We start from the raw sequence: 12102 nt of genomic DNA on the forward strand, positions 1-12102 counted from the left end.
TTGGCAACAATGTCAAGGTATTATCAGACGTAAGGGTATGGTTGTCCAAACAATTTGATATGAAGGACTTAGGAGATTGTGCACACATTCTTGGGATCAAAGTTATAAGGGATCGTAAGAAAAGAATGTTGTGTCTATCCCAAGCTTCATATATAGATACAATCCTTGCTCGTTTTAGCATGCAGGATTCCAAGAAAGGTTTCTTACCTTTTAGACATGGAGTAGCTCTATCTAAAGAGATGTCTCCAAAGACGTCAAAAGAGATAGAGGACATGAAAGCAGTTCCTTATGCTTGCTTCTTAGGGAAGCCTAATGTATGCAATGTTACGAGACCGATATCTGCTTTTGCGTGGCATGGTCGTAGACATCGAGTAACCTCGACAAGGACATTGGATCGTGGTAAAGCATATATTAAAGTACCGAGAAGGACTAGAGATTATATGCTAGTTTACCAAGGAGACGATTTGCTCCCTACACGGATTTTGATTCCAATCAGATAGGGACAATAGTAAGTCTACATCAGGCTATGTGTTTACTTTAGGAGGAGGAGCCATTTCATGGAGGAGTGTTAAGCAGAAATGCGTATCGGACTCAACCATGGAAGCTGAGTATGTAGCAGCCTCTGAGACAGCTAAAGAAGCAGTATGGCTCAAGAACTTTCTAATGGACTTAGATGTGATTCCTGGTTTGCCCAAAATTATCACAATTTATTGTGATAATAGCGGTGCAGTTGCAAACTCGAAGGAACCACGAGCTCATAAGGCAAGTAAACATATAGAGCGCAAGTACCACCTGATACGAGATATCGTGAAGCGAGGAGAAGTTGTCATCGCCAAGATTGCATCAGCAGATAACCTGGCAGATCCTTTCACTAAGGCCCTTCCGACAAAAGCTTTTGATCGGCATGTGGAGGGAATGGGAATCAGATGTATGGTAGAAGATATGGCAGCTTAGTCATTAGTATAAGTGGGAGATTGTTGGAGTGTATACTGAAAGCCTAAGCTTTGTAAACATTCATTATGAATAAAGAATCACATTTGGTCAAATTGTCTACATTTAGTTGTAGTTGTTCAATTAATTTATATTGTAGATAACATAGTATGTGGTGTCACATGCAGAAGATGATGTTGTCAGTACCTTATAAATTATAAACAGTAGCTCACGACCAAAATGGAAAGGAACAAACCATTAGAAGGTCGTAGTGTAATTAGGTATCAGTTTATCTTGACTGTATAATTACACTAGTACACTTAGAGTGTATTGAGTAGGACCATTTGAGGTCGTTTCTTTTATACTGATTTTATAAAGAAACAAAGACCTCAGTTATTATGGAAGTGTGTGCTCTTAATCCTAATATAATAACAAGCACATATATTTGATATTTATTTCTTTAATTTATCAATGGGTGAGATTTAGTTCGATGAATCAATAAGCCCGATAAGTTGGGAAATGGTATCACTTATAGTGTGTGTTGTTGATTATAGAAGGAAACTGTGTCCTAGAGATACTAGGTTGATAATGTCCCCAAGAGGAGCTCATAAGGATTGTCATGTTAAACCCTGCAGGTGGACTTAGTCCGACATGACGATAAGGTTGAGTGGTACTACTCTTGGACTAAGATATTAATTAAATGAGTTGTCAGTAACTCACTTAATTAGTGGACATTCGATATCTTAAACACAGGGAGACTAACACACTCATAATAAGAAGGAGCCCAAAAATGTAATTTGGGATTGGTGCGGTAGTTCAATAATAGTTCTCTAGTGGAATGAATTATTATTGATAAAATTAAGTTGTGTGTTCGGGGCGAACACGGGATGCTTAATTTTATCGGGAGACCAAAACCAATTCCTCCTCTCGGTCCCTATCGTAGCCTCTTATTTATAAAGTTCTATACCCACCTTCTATACCCACCAATAAGGGGCCGGCCAAGCTAGCTTGGGAACCAAGCTAGGGCCGGCCTATGTATAAAATTGGGTGGCCAGCCCTAGCTTGAACCCAAGCTAGTGGGGGCCGGCCAAATTAGATTTAAAAGGAATTTTAATTTTAATTTTTATTATGTGGAAGAAATAATTTATTAAAGAGAATTAAAATTAAAATATCTCTCTTGTAAAAGATCTACAAAAGATTAAAGAAAGAGATTAGATCTCTTTCCTTATTTGTAGATTGGTGAGATGTTTTATTTTCTCTTTAAAATTATCCACATGATTGATAAAATTAAAATTATAGAAATTTCTTTTTATTAACCATGAAGAGATTTTTAAAAAAAAAATTTAATTTTAAAATTTCCGGAAACAAATTAGGAAGTTTTAATTGTTGATTGAAACTTGTCCAATTTGTTTACATGATATGGCCGGCCACTTTATTTCAATTGGGGAAATTTTATTTTATTTTTCTCAATTAAATCATGTCAAGAAAATTAAGGAAATTTTATTGTAATTAAATTTCCTAATTTACCTAGGCCAAGGAATATAAAAGAAGGGGTGAGGGTGCCTTCATGATGTACAACATCTATTATTTCTCTCCCTCTTTTGTTCCTTGGCGTGGCCAGCCATCCTCTCCCTCTCTTTCTCTTGTGGTGGCCGAATCTCCCTCTTCCATTGGAGCTCTTGTGGTGGCCGGATACTACTCGAAGAAGAAGAAGAAGAAGAAGGAGAGAGAGCTAGCATCTCTTGGAGCTTGGTTAGTGTTTTGATTTTCTTCCTTGGTGAAGCTTTTTCTTGGTGGCCGAACCTAGCTAGGAGGAGAAGGTGGTTGGTGGTTTTTCATCTCGGAAGATCGTTGCCCACACAACGTCCGAGGTTAGAAGAGGAATACGGTAGAAGATCAAGAGGTTTTTCTACAAGGTATAACTAGTAATTTTTTTTTCCGCATCATACTAGTTATTTATGGAAATAATACCAAATACAAGAGGCTTACGATTCTAGAATTTCGAATATGTTTTTCGATGTTGTGTTCTTTTGTTTTTTCTTTTCCTTGTGATTTGATTGTTCTTTTCGGTTAACCTAAAGTTATTTTAGGAAATTAAATATTAGCTTTCCATAAGAGGTTTTGTCTAGTCGGTGGTGGTTGCTCCCATATCTAAGAAGGTCATGTGCCTCGCCACGTCAGTACTGGGAACCAATTATGAAAATTAATATTTAATGGAATTAATAACTTAAGGTGACTTGGGTCGAACGTGTTAAGTTCCGCAGGAGATCCAAGTCAAAACCTAAAAGAACAAATAGATTAAGTTTTGGATCAAACGTGTTAAGTTCTGCAGGCGATCCAAAATTTAATTTAAAAGAACACATGGTAGCTAGGAAAAGGTTCAGACCTTTGTACAAAATTTTTGTACAGTGGAACCTCTAGGTTTTCCGAGTAGCAACCAACAACCTCTTCTGCCGTCCAGTCAGGCATGTAGTAGAATAAAATCCAAATCATACCAAAAGTCCATCAAATGGAAGGATTCCATACAACATCCATATGCAAAATCCAAAACAAGACTAAAACAAAGTCTAATAGAGAAAAGCTAAAATAAAATAACAACTCAAAACTAGCAGAGGACTAGCACTACGTGCTGTGGGAACCACCGACTGGAACTACTCCTGACTGCCTCAACCTGAAAATATATCAACAATGGAAGCGGGGTGAGTCCAACACTCAGCAGGTACAACTGATATGCATAATAAAACAAATAACAGACAACACTAATCATGCACACAGTCTCCTGAATACGAGAAGGATAAATGCAACTGAAACGAAATCAGGAGATAACTGTACTAACCGGAATCAAAGTACAAAGGTAACAGGGTCGTCAGACCGAGGAAGTCATAATCATGTATGCATGTCAATCATATGCATCCATATAAATGCAGCAAGTAAATACAGCAATCACAAACAATAAATGCAATAAATGCATATGGTGACCGTACACTCTGACATCACTGCTCCTGATGAGCGACCGAGTGGACGGGATGCTGTCGGAGTACTCCTGTCCTCTGACCCCAAATCATAAATGGGGGAGCTCAATGCTCTCATCTCCCGGTACACGATGACGGGGAGGATATCTCTGCCGGCTACCACGCTAAGTCAACTGACCAACGGAGCCAAACAGAGTCCACCATCTGTTGGCTACCACGCTGCTACACTAAATGCTAATGGAGCCAAACAGAGCGGAACTGACTGCCGGCTACCACGCTGAGTCACTTGACCAACGGAGCCAAACAGCAGAACCGCCACACACCTGCCTGATATACCACTAATCCATGGGTGATGGTGTGTGCAGTACATGTAACTGGCGATGCGCTCACAATAATGGAGCAGACAACCGCACAACATGCAATCATGCAAGATGATGCATGACTCTAAACATGACAATATCATGAATAGCATAGCAAGATCCATACATAAATAAAAGGTGTACCACAAGTCAATGTATCAGATGGAAGGTACACAACAGATAGGGTATCAAATAAACCTTAGGTCATGAACATGATGTATCACATGGTTGGGTCACTACCGAAAGCATGTATGGTCAGATAAATAATAACATGTAGTGCATAATAAATAAACAAACAACATATAACAAATCATGTAGTGACCAACCGAATCAAATGGAAAACACAATCATTGCTATATGTTAAACACTTTATTATGCATATCAAAAGACATAAGTCAAAGTACCCGCCTCCAAAAGAAGATCCAATCCGAAATAGATCCCTCGTCGAGACACTGCCTCAAATCAAAGTCCTGCAGACAACGTGATATACAATTTAGCTAATTTTATAAACAACAACTAGCTAAATCCAACCCAACTTAATTAGGAAAACCCTAATCGATCCATCATTAATTAATCCTAATTAATGATTAACTTGAATTAATCTCTTTAATCAATAATCCTCAATCAACACAATCATTTCCTCTCGCTGATCAACTTATGATTAGCAATGTGATCATCTCTAATAAATCCAAGGATTAAATCTAATCCAACATAAATCAACTCTACTTAATTCATCACAACTACAATAGATTAAGCCTTCCATAATCACATTAGGTTAAATTAAACATGAATCCATTATAACTTACCTAATTCATCAATAATACAAACCAGTTTCCCTACTTCTTACCTTAATCCATAGCCCAACAAATCCATATCAAAGACAACTTGTTGTCGGGACAGAGGTAGCTGTTGGAAATCAAGAAACGCCCTGCAATGCACTGTCTGGATCAAAATGAAGCTCAAGAAGTCAACATCCAAACAACAACCAAATTTCCAGAACAACCTGAGCACCTTACCTCTTCACTAAACTTCTTCTGTTGGTCCACAACAGGTAGTTGCTGTCAGAAATTGGGCCAATCGCTGAAAAACCAGATACACAACCCGCGCAATGAATCTACAATTAGAGACCAACATTCTCTGTTAGCGTAACCTTCCACCCATCCCAAGTGTTGCTCACGGCAGGATAAAAAAATCAGAGCACAAAAATTGAAAACCAAACCCTCAGCCCTCACCTTCAATGCCACTGCCCGATTACTGCTACCCTCTGTTGCCTTCTCAAGCTCTTGACTTCTAGCGATCTAGGGCATAGTGTCACCAGGGGCGGCGCCGCACAGGGCAGAAGGAAGGCAGCCATCGCTCCATATCGGTGGCACGAGGAGGAAGGAAGCTTCGGCCGGCGATAGTGCTAGGGCGGCAGTGATGTTGCTCAGCGTTAGACAGTGGCGTCGAGATCGCTCCGCACAAGAGGTAGAGAAGAGTTTCGGCCGCGTCGGTTGTGGCGACAACAGCGACGCTAGGGCACAGATCAGCAGTGGGCGAGCGCAGGGAAGAAGGAGTTGGCTGGCTCTTACTCAGGTGTCGGCGACGGCGGGAAGATGAAGAGAGGATCGCCGGTCGTCGCAAGGAAGAGAGTCGGGGAGGAAGAGGAAGAGATGGGCAATCGCAAGAGTGAAGGGAACCGCTCGGCACGCGGGGAAGAAAAAAAGAAAACAGTGAAGAATAAAAGAAAAGAGAAAAACAAAAAGGAAAATAAAACATTTCCTCGCTTAAACGGGGTAGCCTAAACAGGCTTTCCCGGGGCTCGATTTTATTCCCGTAACTCGTCCATACGGTTTCCGAAAAATTCCATAAAAATTTCTAAAAATTCCAGAAAATTCCCTTATCATTATTCGTCATTTTCCGGTATTTTACATTCTCTTTTCAAGAAAACGCTCGGCTGAGGATTCGAAACCACGACCTTTGACCTGACCAAATCATGGTTGACCAAATCGTGGTTGACCATACTCCTATACATGAGAAGCAATCCCTCATAGAAGTATATAATCAGCAACCGATCACTTATCTGGTATTGAGGGCAACTAGCAACAAGTCCTTTAAATCTCTCTCAATATCTTGAAAAGGTTTTTCCTATGAATTGTTGGATTCCACAAATACTCCTCCGAATAGCTCCAATCCTAGAAGCAGGAAAGAACCTCGCCAGAAATAATTTATTCATCTCGATCCAACTGGTGATAGAGTTAGGTGGGAGACAATATAACCAATATTTTGTTGAATCTGTTACTGAAAATGGAAATGCTCTAAGTCTAACATCATCTTCTGATACACCATGTAGGTTCTATGAAGAGCACATCATATCTAGTTCTTACAGATGTTTGCTGGGATCTTCACTAGAAAGTCCATGAAACTTTGGTAATAGATGAACAATATGTCATAACTCAAAGTCTGCCTCTAAATCAGAATATCTGATGCAAAATGAATCAACTGACAAATCTGGTGCCCAAAGCTCTTTAAGAGTCTTTTTAGTGTCGTTCTCCATAGTACTCATTAAATCTGAGATCCTGATCACACTGAAACTCTGGAACTACTGATAACACACAAGAGATTTCCTAGTCTTACCTGAAACACTCATGCAAATATCATCAAATGATACAGGAAAATATACAAGATAGCACACAAACATACAAAAGAAAAACATACTTAAAGGAAAAATAATAGAAAAACAAGTGCAATTAAACTAAACAAGCTTAATAGTGATTAAACAAAACCTAGCTATGCATAATTGATAACCTGCATCACATTGTCACACTATGATAGAAAATTAACAATCATGCATAGTGAAACTAACAAAGTGCAATAACTAACTAACATGCATCATAAGGAAATAACAAATACATCAAACATGAAATTAAACTAACAACTAAACATTAAACAAGCATAAGAACTTAACTACAAAATTAAATAAAAACAACAAATAAAACCTAATTAACCAATCCAATTCTCCACAATCAAATACGAGAAGTACTTTGCCTGTCACTAACAGAACCACCGAGGAAGAAGACCGCTGTCACTCGAAAATCCCTTGAATCCAGTGGATGGCTAACGTTACTAGTCGGAGATGCAATCAACGACAGTCAATATCCTCGAAGAAACCTCTCCTTGGAAAGATGTTGAGTGCAAACGAATCGGAAGTGATGTCCAGACCGTCAACCCTAGATTCAAGCCTGATGGAACCCCGCCGACTGAGCCAAGGTTGGATGGAATCAGAAGTGAACTACACTATGTGCTCCTCATTGGAAACAGAGGTGGACCACTAGAGTTGACTAATCGTCGTCATTACTTGTGCCAACCATGCTGGAAGGCTACCCTAAGCTGCTCTGAGATGGATTTGGGGGAAGAAGGTGTTGCTGCTAAGGAGGGGGAATGCCTCTGCAATGGAGAACCCTCGCCTGTGCAAACCACGCCGTTGAGGATCCCCAACCAGAGATGATGATGGAAATGGCATGCAAACTCGCCATCCGCCGAGATGCTACCTCCGCCTTCTTCATCGCGTCCTACAGGAGACAAATCGAAGGGGTAGCGAGGTGGATGAACAACCTACTAGAGAAACCACTCCAGTGAAGCCCAGTGATCGTCATTAATGCAACTCCACTAAAGCCACCGCCATTGAACTCGTCGTCTTCGATTGGGAGCAGAGGATGGGGGCGTCGGGGGAGAAATCGCGAGCCCTAGCCGAAGATCACTGTGCATCCACGTGAAAGGATAAAGGAGAAGGGTTTTCTCCTTCATTAATCTGGGTCATCCATCTTTGTGAGGGAGATAGATGAAGATCTGACCATTTGATCTAGCTAATGAAGAGATGAGTGGTCTGGATCAAGTTGCCTTCTTGCTTGGATCCAATAGTGCATATCATTTCAGATCTGGACCAAGGGTAGGATGCTTTGATCTGGATGAAGGAATAAAATCTCTCTTGATCTAGATCAACGGTTCATATTGATTTAGCTTGATCTCCTCCGTTTGACCTCCAAATCAGGTCAAATTCGATCCGGCTTGACCCTAATCCATGGTTCTTTGAACTTCCCACAAAACCACATAAAAACATGAAATTAAATTCCATAATTTGTAGAAAATTTAAAATTAAGTCTAAAATAGATTCTACTCACAAAATATAATATAACCATAAAATTAAGCATGTGAGAAGGTAAAAAATGTTAAGAATAAGAGTCAAAATAACCAATAAAAATGATAGTTATCACTAATCTAGGCACATGAAGTCCGGACGTCTGGACTTGGTCTGAGTGCCTGGACTTCGTCCAGGCACTTGGATAAGTCAACATAGAGTTGACTTGTCTAGCTACTACTTTGGTCGCTTTGGTGATTCTTCAACCATCCAAAGTTGAGCTCACTCGAACCCAACTTCGATCTTCTCCTGGAGAAGTCTTCCTCTCCGGCTTCTCATCCCTCAGAAGCGTCGTACGCATCATTCTTATTTTCTCGTATACTCTCCCATAGCACCTCATCCCTCGGATGCACCAAACCCGTCAACTCACTTCCTGTGTCATCCTTCTCGCTAGCTGCGTCTTTCGCTCGACTTCTTATATTTCTAAGTTCATACACACTTAGACATAAGGATTAAACACAATAGGATCTAACTTAACTCAGTTGACCATATTAAAACTATCTCGGGATACTTACACAAGTGGGTAAAGAGAATCGAACACTTGATGATCCGAAGTTCAACAAAAAATTGGCAAGAGAAAAGTTTAATTGGGTCAAAGAGGATCGAACACTTAGTGATGGGAGAAGTTGACAAGAAGAAAGTTCAAGTGGGTCAAAGAGAACCGTACACTTGGCATGATTGAGGAAGTCCTGGCAAATTAAGATTAATTGGATGTTAGGCAATGATGGAGTCTCAATAGGTTAAGGTCGATCGAATATTAGGCAATGAAAAGTCTCAATATGTCAAGGGTGACCATATGTTGAGCAAAGAAAGTCTTAATAAATTGAGATCAACTTGATACCAAGAAATATGTAAATTCAACCATGAAAAAGTTGAAATAAAGGATTAACAATCAATTGGTAGGAAATTCCAATAGATTGGAACACCCTAAACTTAGAATTCTGAGTTTGTTGTATGGCCAATCGATTGGTTAGTTTCATCAATCAATTAGCATAAGATGGCCAGCGAATAGAAGAGTTCAAAATTGATTGAGGCAATCGATTGGTTTACAACAATCGATTGATAGTATTTTCTTGAGCGAAGAAAAGGATGAGAAATCGATTAACATCCAATAATCAATTGATATGGCTCACCAATCGATTGGTCGGATAAAAAAGAGTCATTCTACAAGATTGAATAGATGGATCTGATGTGGTAATCGATTGGGAGCAATGCCAATTGATTGGAAGACATATTTTAGCTCAATTACAACCTTAGAAAAGGGAATTTCATGGAGAAAACAAAGGGTCAGTTCTTGAGCGGTTAGAGGCGAAATGTTGCTATATTTCCAATCATTAAGCGGTATTCCAAAGAGATAAGTAAGCATCCAAAGAAAAAAATTCAATTGTAATGTGTTTTGCTTTCATTTCTATTTGTATCTTGTATTGCTTGTATTTGTTTTTGTAAGAACTTGTTGTAAGAGACTTTTCTACCTCCGGAAGGTATTCAAAAAGGAGAAATTCATAGTGGAAGAAGATCACTAAAGGTAGGCCTTGGATTCATTACCTAAGAGGCGGATACCAAATAAAATTTTAAAGTTGTGCATGTGAAGTCAAGTTTAAATCAAGATTTCCACTAAATATTTAAACAATGAGCACGAGATCAAGGTGAAAAACGATCAGAGTTATTTATCCCCCTCTAACTTGCACATGTTCTAATACCCTAAATCATCACATAGTCCTTGAGTTTCTCCCCTCTGAGTTTACATGTTCTCTATTTCAAACTTATAAAGCTTTTCATCTTAAACTCTCTGAGTTGTTCCCTTTGACTTGAGTAGGTTTTGGATCTTTACCAATTCTACTTTTTCCCATTATAAATATTTAAGTGGGTGTATACCTTCATTTAAAATAAATCCTTTCATTCATAATTAATTTGATGGTTGACGATAAATTCTTATAATTTACGTTCTTTTATATAATATAGAAATGAATTATGAGAGACATATAAGATGAACATTACCATTTTTTTTGTTATAAAAGTGAGTGCAAGTAACACTAGATCTCTATAGGTACTTTCTGATTAAACATGGTAGATAATGAAAAATTTCTATAAATCGAGTTGCTCACTTCAAAGATTAGGTGGTTTAAAAAATTATATATTTCAATTAAAAAAAACAGTACAAGTAACACCATATTCAGAGTACTGGAAAATCTGACCCTACACTATGCCAGGAATAACATCTATTTATGGTCATATGATGTCTTTTATATTTCTAGGAGGTAAAATTTTCTAAGAAAAAGAATAGTATATGTGCATAACATTTAATAATTTTCATAATATTTGAAGATATTATATATCAACCAATCATAATCAATGTTGCAATATTTTCCTCGATTACAAAATTTACCAAGATTGAAGTTTTTTTAAAAAAAATATTGTTGTGAATAATGCTAATATCTTGTTTGTTTATGGGGCAATATGGATTCCAAATATAATTTTTTAATAACAAACGGATGGAATTTTAATGTAGGTGATAAATTCCAAAACAAGTTTGTGAATGTCGTACTAGATTTGAAAATAAAATATCGTCTTAGATTTAGAAAAAAAATACTAAACTAAAGGTCGTGCTGGATTTATCTATAAACTTTTTATAAAGTCTACAAAGCACATTCTTGATAGAAGTAGGTAAAGATGGATGGTGTTTTTTTAAAAAAAAAAAAAATCAGAAGGACGGAATCATCAAAGAAGTACTTCCCATTTATTTTTATTTATTCTGTTAACTCTCATTGTAAAAGTATCTAAATGCACTGTTGGTTCGATTTTAAGTTTCTAGGTCGGTTTTAAATTTTAAATTTTGAATTTTGAATTAGTGAGTCAATGATGTTCAAATCTAAATGCACTGTTAGTTCGATTTTAATTTTTTAGGTCAGTTTTAAATTTTAAATTTTAAATTTTAAATTAGTCAATCAATTATATGAACAAGAGAAGTTTATATGTACACTAACTATAAAATTATAACTACAATATGAACAAGAGAAGTTTTAATTATAGAAGTTTATATTATAATAAGTATAATTTTATAATTATTATAATATGAATATTAAATGAATACATCAAATTTAGATTATAGTAATTACGATTTTATAATTATTATAATATGAATTATAACATTATAATTATTACAATATGAATATTATTAAATATGTCAAGTTTGTCACCCCGATCAATTCATGATTTTAACTTGAAACTGACCTATTAATATTTTTACAAGGGAGTTAATAGGATGACATACTTTTTATTAAAACAATAAATATTGAAAAAGTGAAAAAAAAAATGCTTCTTTGATTTTTCACCAAATATTTTAAAGAATTTTCGACAAAAGTTCAAAAGCTATAACACAAATAAGGGGGATATTTATATAAACTTTAAAAATTTTATTTTAATAAGAGTAAAATAAGTAAGTTAAATACTCAATCATATCGGATAAACCAATCCATAAACGGATAAGAGTGGATCATAGATAATCTTTCCTTGCAAGTTTCATCCAAATCCAATTGCTGATCTAAACAAAACTTAGGTCAACTTCATGTCGACAAAATGCTAACTCAATTAATAGTCAAAGTAAAGTTAATTATTTATTATTAGTCTTATTCAACCATCGTCACATTTCCCCTCCCCAAGGCCA

General features: G+C 37.1%; 1 long non-coding RNA gene across 1 annotated transcript; it reads right to left on the reverse strand.

Moving 5' to 3' along the window:
- Window positions 1–4683: 4683 nt before the first annotated feature.
- Window positions 4684–5334, reverse strand: LOC122029362. Its single transcript, XR_006125025.1, has 3 exons — window positions 5278–5334; window positions 5109–5203; window positions 4684–4731 (listed from the first exon to the last, which is right to left on the reverse strand). It is a non-coding gene; the product is annotated as an uncharacterized LOC122029362 (long non-coding RNA).
- Window positions 5335–12102: the final 6768 nt, after the last annotated feature.

This window comes from Zingiber officinale, chromosome 10B, assembly GCF_018446385.1.
Source record: "Zingiber officinale cultivar Zhangliang chromosome 10B, Zo_v1.1, whole genome shotgun sequence".
Classification (NCBI taxonomy): domain Eukaryota; kingdom Viridiplantae; phylum Streptophyta; class Magnoliopsida; order Zingiberales; family Zingiberaceae; genus Zingiber; species Zingiber officinale.